The sequence below is a fragment of the Protopterus annectens genome, chromosome 10.part0, assembly GCF_019279795.1.
Source record: "Protopterus annectens isolate FY-2018-M chromosome 10.part0, PAN1.0, whole genome shotgun sequence".
Taxonomy (NCBI): Eukaryota; Metazoa; Chordata; order Ceratodontiformes; family Protopteridae; genus Protopterus; species Protopterus annectens.
This window is the reverse complement of record NC_056744.1, coordinates 178,813,703-178,827,645: the sequence shown is the minus strand read 5'-3', so window position 1 is coordinate 178,827,645 and position 13,943 is coordinate 178,813,703.

Genomic DNA, 13,943 nt, shown 5'->3' with positions numbered 1-13,943 from the left:
TCTCCTTGTTCAGTCTGGTGAGCGGGACATCAGTGCGCCTGACTATAGAGTCATCTATGACTAAAGTGTTGGGTACGTTGTCTTGCCTTAGGGGTTGTTGTTGGGTGGCACACTGATGTTGTGAGCTATGTGACACTTTGGTTGTTGTTGGTGTTTGTGTTTGAGCTTCAGAGATCCTTGTTGCTTGGGCAGGTTAATGTTAAGGGCCTTCACATATGTGGGTTTAGTGTTGCTATGTGTGGGTGTTGGTGGTGTGGGTTTAGAAGGGCTATGTGTTGCTTGAGGTGTAGTGCAGGTGTTAACCTTCTCCTCTTGACTGTCTAGCACAATCTTGGGTGAAGAGAGCTTTGCTTTCAGTTTGGCTATGTAAGTGCATCTTTCGCAGGTTGTAGTGTTGGGTGGTAGGAGAAGAGGGTTATCTGTGTACATGAGGCAATTGCTGCACTGCCCCAGTATGCCCAGATTCACCAGGGGAACAGGAGAAATCACCAGAAGCTGACCCGTGGGCATGCCTGGTTTGGTGCTTTTTTTTTTTTTTGTAAAGTACAAGAGCTGTTTTCCCTTACCTTAACAAGGTACTTTGTAATTATAGGCTGTTTAGTGCTTACAATTAATTTCTCCTTATTAACAAGGAGAGTTGAGTGCCTGAATCAGTTTTAAGACTTCCTAGTGTTTTCCAGCAGGTGTTAAAGTAATTGCTAGTCACAGGGATGCTTAAAGGTAAGATAAAAAATGGTTTATCCTAAACACTGCAGTGTGCACTAGAGGAGTTAGATGTAAAAGTAGGTAACTAAAGTTTTACCTGTCTAAAAATGTAAGTTTTAGTGGAGAGTCACTATTTTTAAAACACCAAGATAGATTGAAAGGGGGTGGTAACTTTTGTATACTGGTACTATGGAATAGGATGGCCAATAAATGTAAATAGTTGAAGGGGAGTGATTTCACAAAATGATAATTTTGTACTTACTCACACAAGCCAGTAAACACAGAGAGGAAATGAGATATATGGTAAAATTAACATAAGGGGAAGGCAACTAGAAATGCAGTGGTGTTTAAAAACACTACAGTAACTGGGCTGGAGGATGGGGAAAAATTTCTGCCTGACTCACAAGAGATAGAGCTGTGATCTCTTTTCAAGTTTTAATATGCAGTTAAAAGCAGAATACAAGTAAAACACAAGATAAATAAAACAAATCACAGTATTCAAAATAGAAAAAGCCAATAAAGTAATACAACAAATAAAAAGCAAACTAACCTTTCCCTCACAGCAAAGTGTAGCAGAGTCTGGGTGAGCCTTTCTAGTAAAGTATTGAACTGTGCTTTGTTGGGAACCCCTTATCTTTGAGATCATGGTGCAGTGGTGTTCTTTAGGTGAAAATGCATATATTATTGGATGCAGCTTAAAGATACTTTTCTTGCAGGTTGTTGCATGTATGTTTCTGTTTTAGGGAGCTTTGGGTAATTTGTTTCAAGTACCACATGTATATTTTTTGAGTTAAAGATGAGTTTGTCTGCTTTTTTTTTAACCAGTCAGACTTTCTGGTCAGCAAATGAAAATAAGTAAATAAATAAAATATAAAAAATTGATTAATAGGCAACTGAACTGGCTACATCTGAAGCAAACCTTTACTCTCAAACGTCCATCACTAGTCTACAACTGTATATTAACTAAAGTCAAGCATCACATTTACAATTTGCACCATCTTTCTTCTGAATTTACATATAAGAATTGGAAAAATGATTTTTGATCTTTCGAGTCTTCTTCAATTTTCAGATTATCATTCTTTGTAAACTTTTGAGAATCAAACTCTGACCAAGATCTTATGTAGGTTATGAAATCTGTTTCTTCCCAAAAACCCTAATCCCTATTGTATATTCTTAGTGCACTTCAGAGTCAGTTGTGCATTTGTGGACATCTACATTCCTCACTCTGCGGCAAGAAACACATTCAGCACTGACAGATAACTTAATTATCTGTTCATGTTCCTTTGCTACTATCTTAATATTGTCAGTAAACTACAACCTTTTGTATAAGAGCAGTCTTGGAAAATGCACAGCACAGGTCTTCTTTTCACAAAATAGTTTTATTGGAGACCAAATCAACTGTTCCTTTTCATACTAAGTCATAAACTGAACTATTATCAAATATGGCTTTTACATAACTCTACTGGTGACAGTCTGTAGTAAATAATATTCCTTATTAATACCCAGTGAAATTTTAAAGAAAGCATTCCAGTATGCCATTTCCTCCTTTATAAAATCTAAACAGTCTTCACCTTTCACTACTGGAAATGCTGTTTTTAGATTTTCTCATGTACGTTTCTCCTCCAGACTCAATAACTGCTGCTCCATATACACCATTTATGTGCATGTTTCAGCTGATTTATTACTGATATCATGACACTGTTGCTGCAGTGGCAAAATGGCATCTGATTCTCACAATGACTCAAGCTTCATCTTTCTGACCTTCAAATTGTCATGTATATATTGCTATTGTATAAGCAAGCAGTCAAGACTCGTGCAGGATAACTTTTATGACTATTCCCATTGCTTTACAACAATTTTCAGAGGAACTTTCTCAAAGGATGTTTGTTTGGTTGTGCCCAGAACCACACAGTCAGCAGGTGCTTCATTTTGTTCCATTTATGAAACATTTTTAATCATGTACCATATAAACCTAAGACTTGTACTTTTTATTTTTAAATCTACTTGAAGACACCAAAAGGCAATGCAGAAGGCAGAGCTATTATAGAAGTGATCATCTTCCTGAAATACTGTGAGGTTTCTGTATTCCCTAAATACAGACGCATTGGCCCATTCAGGGATCCCACAACACCGAACTTGCTCACAGAGAACCTCTTCAGTGCAGATTGAGTAGTAAAGCTTAAAAGTGATGGTGCAGTGGTAGTGTTGATGACTCAAAACAATAGGTTCTCCAGTTCAGTTCTCAGCTGGGGTGCCTTCTGTGCAGAGTCAGCATGTCCTACTTGCATTTGTGTGAGTTACCTCACATGTTGCAAAGACATGTATAGGGAGCATTTCTCCCTGGATCTCCACTGAAAACTGGCTTTGTTCCAAGTCAGACTTTCAAGGTAAACAAATAAGTGCATGAATAATTTTTCATTGACTACTGTAAAGTCAGTAATCTCTTTAGTAAATGCAAATAAACCAGTAGAAAACATACATATGTACCACTGCAACAAATCTCCAGCTACCTGTACTGTAGCAATTGCAGTCCTTGACTGACTGATCTATTTCACTATTTCAAAAAATACTTAACATTGTCTTCCATTGCAAGAGGCACCCTGAAATAAATAAATAAAAGAACAAAAAGCACATCGACTTCTTGGCTAACTTCAGAAATCAGTAAGTTATTGCACAGTAAAAAAATGGCATGGATGTTTGTTGAAAAGTAATAACTCACTAGTCGATTATTACAATTACTGTAGGTTCATAGAGCTATACATAAGTTCTAGGCCAGCTGCCTTTGCAGGCCATTTTAAGTCTAGCCAGCTTCCCTTTTGGTGTTTGAATTAAACTATTGGGTTTGGTGTTAGAGTGGCCTGAATCATCACATTGTCGATAATTATATATTAACCCAAGTGAGAATAGCTGGGATCATAGCATGTATGTGTGAGGACATGCATGTGACAAAACATTTAGGAGCTGCCTCTGTCCATTAGTAGTACAGGGGTCAGTCTATTGATAAATCTTTTATTACTCACCCATAGATCCAAGTTGTGCTTCTATATGGACAGGGAAGAGCTTTTGAGATATTAGAAAGTGGTCCATGAGGCGTGACAACAAACTAACTAACCAAAAGCAAGTTTCATGAGAAAGAAACTAATTTTTGCAGCTGAAACATTCGAATGATGTTGGAAATAAATTTATTGCCAGGGTAACACCTAGTTATATCCCTAACTGAAAATTGTAGTCAGCAAAATCACCCAAATTGCAGTGCAGTAATGGTTACAAATTTAATTACTTAAAAGCTGAAGAACATTAATTACAGCTCTGAGACAATACTGTAACAGAGAGCTAAAATAGTATTTTCTCCATAGATTTCTCTTCTCAGGATTATCCCTCTGAAAAGTGAATTAATGTCTCAAAGTGTTAAAAAAACATTAAGCACATGATTTGATGGACTTTTCCTTATGTTTTTTCAGAAGATGTCATACCCACAATGTAGTTCATCTTCAAAACCTGCTAGGGAACTGGTGTTCTTTAAGTTAATGGAAGGTAGCTTATATTATCCTTCTCTAAATGTTGGGACACAAGGACAAAGTTGAGTCAACAGTGTATTGAATCCATAATGATCTGGAAATCTTTGTTATGCTCATCATGTACTGATAGGAAGAATATCAGGAGACTGCAAATGCCATTAGATCTCCAAGAGTATTTCCCACAATACACCAGATGTCTTGCCATGGCTGAACAAAGGTTAAAACCCCATATACTTTACTCTGAAATATCACTCCCTGGTTATAATATCATCAGGGTTGTTATAACTAAAAAAAAAGTGGTGGAGGGACTTTACTATACCCTGACTCTCTTGCAATTATACCCTAGAATAAATTTATTCCTAAATTATGTAACACTGAACTCCTCATCTCCCATCTTAAACTAAATAACCATAAGCAAATATATATTATGGTACTGTAATTATGCTACAACCCAAGAAAACATCTTAAAATGGATCCCACATACAATTTCTAATGAAAAGATAAACCTAGGTGACATTATTTTTGATTGGCAGATTATCTCAACTCATTTCCTCCCCCACACATCATGACTATCCCAAAAACAGAGGCTCAGTTCTCAACTGGATATTGGTGTCTGATTCCACTACATGTTTCTTCAGTGGCACCCTCTCTGATTCCCTCAGTGATCACCTCCTTGTATATGCAAGCAGACTTGGTACCCATAATGTGAAACAGCACTTACTTTGAACTTCTTGTAACCTCTTTAATTTTATCCCTGATACATTTAACAGAATCCTAAGCTCCTTTAACTGGTCTATCTTGAAAAACATTCCCCTCAATTAAGCTATATACAAATTTAACTCACTTTTCCTGATAAACCTCAACAATCTGGCTGAATAAGGAGTAACCATACTTCTTGGCTATCCACTCAAAGCAAGCACTTAATGTGAGAAACAGAGAGAGGGAGTGGAAAGAATGGTTAGACTATAGATCCCCCCAAAACCTACAGCACTCTAAAGAACTGCATAGCTGTATTAAAAGACAGGTTATCACAGACACGAAAATGTACTTTGGTAATTCCTTACTAAATCAGTCTTCCAACACTAAAAAATTCTGGTCTTCTGTTAATAATATACTCCAACCTGGAACACCTTCCACTCCTAATCCTGCCCAAAATTACATTCCCTCCAAAGTAGCTGCTCAGTTTAACACACATTTTATAGAAAGCATTAAAGCCCTTACTAAATATTTTCCTCCCAACAATCCTGTTATGCCCTCTCCTCAGACAGAAAACACCCTCAGTTTCACCCTAAAACCTGTCCTTACCTCCTACATAAATCATTACTTCTTAAATTGAAACCCTGTTTTTTTCAGTAGATAATCTCCCAGTAAAATGCCTCAAGTTGATTGCAGGTTCCATAAGCTGTATCTCTTCTAATTAACAGATCTATCAAGGAATCATACATTGCTTCTCCGAGGAAAAAAAATGTCATCATCATCTCCATTCACAAAGGAGGAACCTCATCTGCAATATCCAATTTCAGACCGATCGCCATATTTTCCCCTTTGTCAAAAATTCTGGAGAAGTGCATTCAGAAGCAACTTCTCCAACCTATTCTTCAGGAAAAGCTCCTGACCCCCACACAGCACAGTTTTAGACTTGCCCATAGCAGTACCACAGGATTATTAACTTTCACAGATACTATTAACAAAGCCAGAGACAAAGCCAACCTTGTTTCCTCTGTATTTATTGATCTCTGTAAAACTTTTGATCTTGCCTCTCACCAAAAACTCCTCTACCAACTGTCTTCCATCACAACCCATACTACTATGGTTTAACAATTACTTAACCAGCCTATTAAATGGCTGTCCAATTTTTCTTCCTTTCTTCCAGCAATACTGGTGCACCGCTGGGCTCCATTCTCAGCCCTCTACTCTTTAGTGTATTCACTAACAATTTGCATTAATCATCTCAGCAAGCTTCCCGCATACAACGCCCTGATGATGTGAACCTAATATGCATTTCTGACAACCTAATACATCTTCAGAGAGCTACTCAGGAAGTCTTTAGGTCTGTTGAAAGTTGGCTACAAGATGATCACCTGCTACTAAATCACAAAAATACTAAATTATTTCTCATTTTCTAAAATCCCATTTCCATGAAAAAAAACCCCTTTATAATTTCTTCCTTAAATAATACCATGGCCGAAGTTACCCCACATACAAAACTACTTGGGATGACAATCAATGACAATCTTAAATTTGATTTACATATTCACAACAGCATTACAAAGAAAAAAAAAACACCAAAAACTAGGCACCCTACACTGGTTAAAGAAATTTCTTACAGACTCGGCCAAGGTAACTCTAGCTACCACTTACCTGCTCTCCTTTATGGGGTCTATATCATGACCAACTTACAAGCCTTAATTAGGTCTAAACTTGAACAGTGCTATAGCAAAGTTGCCAGATTCGCTTGCACCAAACCTTACCAGACCCACCACTGTTTAGCACTAAAAACACTGAAATGGCTTAAGCTTCCACTTCACCTATCTTTTACTCAGCTCCCCTTAACCCATAAAGTTATCCATACTCCATCTTCCTGGCCAGCAATTAGACCCCTGCTTCAAAACTATTTTCCAAATAGTCCCCTTTGGTCAAATAATAAACAACTGCTTACTGTCTACAAACCAAAAAGGGTTTCTGGGGTCAGATTGTATTCCAACAGTGTAGCTAGAACTTGAAATAAAATTCCTATATCAATCAGATCTATCACATGCTTTCATCTTTTCAAACCATTACTGAAAGACTTCCTCTCTGCCTCCTATCTTTGTCCCTGTTCTTTATCTGAGAAATAGCTCTCTAACACTTTTCACCACCTTTCTTATACCTCCCTTTAAAGCATTACATCTCTTAACCTGCTTATCTCCTTCTAATATCTCACAGTATTGTACTTTTTAAACTGCCGTGTTGGTGCTGCGGTAACATTGTCGCCTCACAGTAAGGCGTTGTCCTGTTTGATTCTCAGATAAAGCATCTTCTGTGTGGAGACATGCGGGAATGGGCATACCTTGATTGAAGGTTGTGCATCAGGGCCGGCAACTCGACACGTAAAAATCTACTGCCAATCATTGGCGGATCGGAGTTCCGCTGTGGCGACCCCTAACCGGGAAAAGCCGAAAGACACAAAATTGTACTTTTTAAACTACTATACCTACTTCTAATTAGTACAACCAATTTAATTTTCTACCACTACTTCTCTGTTAACACTCAGACTTGCTTATCTCTTTTAATACCTCACTCTGTTGCATTTCTTAAATTACTTCTACCTCTCTCATACACTACTCTTCTATCTGTGAAGAACACCTTGGGTTATTGTTATCTCCTTGACAATCCCTTTTTACAAATCTGTGAGAACATAATTCTCAATAACAAAATTTAACTTGTAAAAAAGGGACCATAAATCTTTTGCACTCATATGTCATCTCAGGCCCCTTTCCAGATTGCCAAGGCTGTGTGATAATGAGTACATAGTTTCTTTATTATAGCCATTGTTTGCTTTTTAATATGCAAATTTATCACATCTTGCCATGTTTCACCATATCTCTCAACCTCTTAGAGCAAGAAATCTGTGCAAAGCCATATGCAAAAGCTGAACAAAGGCTCAAAAATAGGCACACATTTTAAATATTGATCTTACAAACTTAGAAAGTTGATAGAATAACAGGTTTTGCACTAGCATGACTTTTCTGAATGGTATGAAGTCTAAAACTCAAATGTCTGTCATGAATTTCTAACTGCAATCTTTAATGATTTGACACTAATTTACCAGAAAAACACAATTTTATGAAAAAAAATGGACCAAAAATACGAGGCAAAAATCTGAACATTCTGCAAAAATCTGTATAACTGAGAGCTATGTGTTTCACCTATTTGGCCTGAATTAACAATGGAAGACATCCAACATATTTTTAGAATAAATGTTGAAAAACTATTAACTTTCAGGGATACTTTGAACAATGTTTTCTGACCAGCTGATCCTAGGAATGTTCAGGTCTGCTGGCAGAATGCAATGGTTCTGTTTAACATACATTTTTAGTTCAGAAAAAAATACCTTATTCTTACCACATGAAAGTGACCTCTCCTATAAAAACCTCTGTTATTTTATTATTTTTTGCCAAGAAATATTCACTGCTGTGTCTTCTGGGGTGTCACATTTAAAACTAATGCTAGCACAAGCACCAGGCATAGACAAATAGATACTTCTTTATTCAGTCTATTTGTTCTTAAGTTATGAATTTCACTTCTCAAAGGGGGATCTTTCATTAACCCATGTCTCAATGCAAAATTCCATAACTATCCACTCTGTATTTAGGTGTGCATCCAGGTCCTATGGCTTGTATTATGTAGAACAGAAACATTAGAAGTGTATCTGAAAAAGTCTTAATAGTTGAAAATAAATTTATAGACAGTTGTTTGTCGCCGCTGAGATTAAGGTGTAACCTGTACCTTGCAAATGAAATTACTTCTTCCTTAAAGTCTGGCAGGTTAGTAGAACTACTACAGAAGTAGCATTCATTATCAATGCTAACAACCTTGCTGGGTAGTGAAAGGGCAATAATCTGAAAGGGATTTTACCTTACCTTTGTTTATAATTGCAGCTTCATAATTGCCATAATTCTGTCTGTCATACTAAGTGTAATATTTTTATAACTACTATATTCCGGATAGTGAAATTAAAGCATGACTTCTACTTCAAGCAATCCTTAGTGGATAAACCTCTGTAGGTGCCCAGTAAAGGTAGGGAGATTAGCTGATATCCATATATTGGACACTTCTCCTATGGCAAGGTACAAGCAGACACCGTAACTTTTAGATTCTTATCCTCCTGATCCAGTAAATATAGAATGTTTGTGAGGATAATATTGCACCATTTTCACCAGAAAATTGTATTTAGGCCAAAGGGAAAAAAATAACACAAACCAACATCCACTCAGAATTGAGAAATTCTTCCAGGAAATCATTCAAAAGAAGTCAGTGCAACCTCTTCTTCCAGACTGGTATTTACTTGAAGTTGCACTCACTGTAAAGATGTGAGAAAATGTGTGTAAACCAAATACTTCAGAGCACAGTACTGATGAGATTAGTGAAACAAAAGACAATTCCTGCCAGCAGCACTGTTACATGGAAAGTAAACGTATTAAAATGAAAAGCATGAACTCCTGGAAACTGCACTGACAGACCAGGACCTAAACTATCAAGAGCTGGAAAAGTAGATAAATTATTGTAACTAAATTCAGTCTTCAGTCCTGAAATTGTAAGTTCAGTCTTCACTCATGGAAATGGATGACTTAGAGAACTGATGAACGACATCAAATATGAAAATATGCAGTTTAATGAGACTTAGTATACATGGATGTGATTGTGTATTTGCAGAACTGGTCACTGGTGATTCTCCATAACATCTTTGGGGAGTTTATATTGAAAGACAGAACAACTCATTAGTTCCCAAGTCAGTGGCTGGACAGCAGATGTATATCTATGATTATAAACTCTCTATCCTGTTACAGCAAAAATCTGGATGGCCTGCTGTATTTTTGATAATGATTATTCACTTCCAGCAGCAGAGCAGAGGCAGAAGCTCAAGCCTGTGTTGACCTGGTGAAAAAAAAGAGTTAAGGCTGTTCTCATATTGCTATCGTTTCTGCTTCTAGTGATTAAGAGCCTTGTAGACATTTAACAATATTTCTTCCATTCTGTAAAACTTGAATAAATTAAGTTTCATGATTTGTCTGCCCATCTACCTTGGTAAAGCAGCCAGTAGTGAAGAAGCAGAATCCTAATGTGGTGAGTAAATGGAATCATACAGAGGTGACACGAGCTTGGTGTTGTGTTTTCTGATTAGACCTCTTGGTAATTAGATGTGGTAAGTACTTCTATCTTACTCATATCCAGAATGATTGATGGAATGTCTCTGGAGACTATTACTTTGTTATAGCACTATCTTGCAGCCATAGATTGCCCCTGGTCATGCTGATTTAGAGATGAGCACAGTGAGCAGTAAACTGAGCAATGTTGTATTATTACTGCTTATATCAGAATTCTTTCCCCTTCCTTCTCAGTTCCACTCATCTCATTTATTTTCCTCCTCCGTTCTAATTATATTCTTTCTGCTGGTTTTCAGCAGAAGTGTTGTGGTGACAGGAGATATCTGCACATCAGCACAGTGTATTTCTTCATGGTATAAGTTGTTGTTGTTGTTGTTTGTCTTTCGGCTTTTCCCGGTTAGGGGTCGCCACAGTGGAACTCCGGTCCACTAATGATTGGCAGTAGATTTTTACGGTAATGAGTTGCCAGCTCGACGCCCAACGTTCAACGAAGGCAGGCCCATTCACGCATGTCTTTTGGAACACCACTCGACCACTGGGAAGACATGCAGACTCCACACAGAAGACACTCCTTGCACTCCAGCTGAGAATCAAATGGGAGAACCTCTTGCTGTGAGGCAACAACGCTACCGCTACACCACCGTGGATTTCATTTCTTCATGCTATAAGTACTTGGATTTATTTCTGTGGCTATGGGAACTGTACTTTAGTACAAAAATATTTTTTGCTAAGTTTAAGGGCCTATAGTTCTGGTCCTTTTAACTGGTCTAATACTGTATATTCTAGAGCTGGCTCTGTTCATGCTGTTTATTTTAGTGCTACAACTGTATTTAAATGTGTGTACTGTTTTTCTTATGGGTTACTAAACATTTGGGCAGAGTATAAAAGTGCACAATTATTTATTTATTTATTTATTGACATTTGTCTTACTTGAGAGAAAGGGGAGGGATTGGTAATGATATGTGAGTGGGGGGGTTAATTTAGGGCATGGCAAGGGCAACTTTTGGAGTTAAGTAAATGAAGTTTGAGTTTTTCTTTGAAGTGTGCTGGGTGGATGATGGAACGTATATCAAGTGGATGTTTGTTCCAAGCATGGGCAACTGAGTGTTTATATAATAGTTTACCTACAGTTTTTTTGGGTTGATAGATGTCGAGTAGTTATCAATTAGATGTACGGAGAGTCCGAGGTGGAGTATAGATAGAGATGAAGGAGGAGAGAGCAGGACATGAAGAAGGTTTATGGAGAATGAAGTGTAGCATTTATAGTTGAGATAGCAGTAGTAGTTGGCGAAATTCAAGCCACTGTAGAGAGTTTATGGCAAGGCAGCGATGAGAATTGTAAGGAGAATTTGTGATAAATCTGGTTATCTTATGGTAAGTTTGTTGAAGTTTGTTTAAGGTTGTAGTTTACATGTTGGTAAGAACTGGGCAGTATATAGAAGAGAGGGGAGGAGTAGAGCTTGTACAAGGGAGAATCTAGCATTAGCAGTTAAAAATCTTTTGCTGCGGTACAGTAAGCCAAGTTTTTGGTTTGCCTTTTTTATACATTGGAGCGTTTGAAAGTTAAATTTTAGTTCATCATCAATGACAACGCCCAGAAGTTTTGTATGAGTTTCAGGTAAGATTGTAGTGTTGTTAGAGGAAGTAATTAATTTAGTTATTTGGATTGATTGCTGATTGGTTTACATGTCTATCTGCTGTCTATCTCCATTATATTGTTTTGGGGGTGATAGCTTAGAGAGATGTGATTTTCTGAAGCATATTATATAAATGTGAGTTTGGATGATCAGGTGTGGGATGTCAGTCCTTTTATTACTGTCTCTTAAGGGAGTGATATACTTTCAGTATGGCAAGAGATGGTGTTGGCAATTCTGGTTGAGACAGAGAACTCTTACCTTTATTAGAGGTATAGAGGTGAGGATTTTGGCCACTTACTTTGGAAGTACTGTGTTTTCTTATGCATAGCTTGTTAGGGTGGTCTTTTGTTCAGTCAAAGTTGGTTGTTTCATCTGATTTTTTTTTTTTGTTTTGGATCTACATATTACTTTCTGGCTTATTTGTGAAAACGATGGTATCTTTCCAGCAGGGATATAAAATCAACAGATGGGTAAGGGACTTAGCAAGGTATTTACACCTGAAAAGACAGCAGTATAATTTTAAGGACAGTCAGGTTACTCTATAAGTATATTTTGCCTTACTGTGGGTGCTTTGGAAGTTAGAATTTAATATATGTTTGTTCTGTGTTGGAATGGGTTGAAGAGCCTTATTAAGAGAAGCAATGTGTTGCAATACATGAAAAAAGTGGAAGGTGAATGTCTTTGTTACAGGAGATCTACTTCAGTTATAATAAAAATGGGAAGGTAAGGAGGCAACGTTTTGAGGTCACAACTAACAACTCTTGCACTTTGAGTAGGAGAAGAATAGTGGTCGTAGTACTTCTTGCTACAGTAGGATAGAAGTCTGAGAGTAAGTTACATACATAGAATGCCGCCGCTGGGAGATTAATTGAAGTGAAGTTCTGGTAAGCAAGATCCCTCATTACAGTTGGATCTCTCTCTATCATTCCAGGATTTTCCCCAGTTGTTTGTGACTTTGTTGGATTAGGTTTTAGGACTTGGGAAAAGGGAGTTTCTGTTAATGGGAGATACCAGTTGTCTTACAGCCCAACTGATGCCACTGCAGTTTGCAAATTTCATTTGCTTGCTTTGTTAAAGATATTACCAGTGTCACTGTTAGATCATGATGGTAGAAGTGCTTTAAATAAAATGTTCCTGTACAACAATGCTTTTTTTTCTGCAATCAATAACTTTTTTATTACTTAAAAGCTTGTTACATTGTTGGTATGTTTGTTGAACAGTATTATTAATGGAACATTCAACATTATTTGTTAAAGTTACTAACATAATAGTTAATTCTGCTAAAGTTGTGGTGGTTAAATGATACTGTCATTAAATGTTTTGAATTAAAGAAATGTATTCCTTATCTTAGAAAGTAGGGACTTTAATCTAGTAGGATATTTATCTTACCCATTAATGGAATGCATGTTCTTAAAGACAAGCTGAACTTCTGGATTGGGGAGATTACAGCTAGAAAGCTCAAGCACTGTTATGGGAAGCTCTTAAAGAAGAAAGATACGCTGAAGGTGTTGAAAGTGACAGGGGGTATAGATGGCAGTGGATACACTGCAATTATTAGTATGGCAAATTCAAGACTTACTTCAAAATTAAACTGAATTTTATCTGGGGAATCTCTGATGAAGCTGTATAACCGTGTTTCAGTGGGTATAAAAGGATAGTGCCTTCAGTCTGAGAATGAGTGCAGCTCAGTATGACATTCTGCCTGGGTTTCAGGAACACTTTTAAGATATTTACCAGATCCCTACGGAGGATTGTCATTAACAGAGGAAGAGGGAGTACTGATATGGCTGTAGTTTGGAAAGGTGAGCTGCAACTACAAATGTTTTTGAGAGGAATGGATCCAAGATCAAATGGTTCACTAGTGAGGTTTCTAAACACATTATGTGACAAAGGTAAGCTAGTATTAGCAATAAAATGGTTTCTGGAGTCATTCCTTATTGTTAATGTTGGGCTTATTAAATAAAATCAACAAAAAGAGAAAATATTTGTTTTAGACTTGAGGAGGGGTAAAACAAATTAAAAAGCTCATAGTCTACATTCACTGTTATTTTTGTTACAAGGCTCAAATTTTTCCCAAAATGCCTTTCAGAAGAACAAAACTTTTTAGAGGAAGCTATCACTTTATACCACACCTCTCAACCTCTTAGTTAAATAAATCAAAAAAAATCCAAAAATAATGAGGGATCAAAGGCCCCAAAACAGGGAGAAATTTAAAA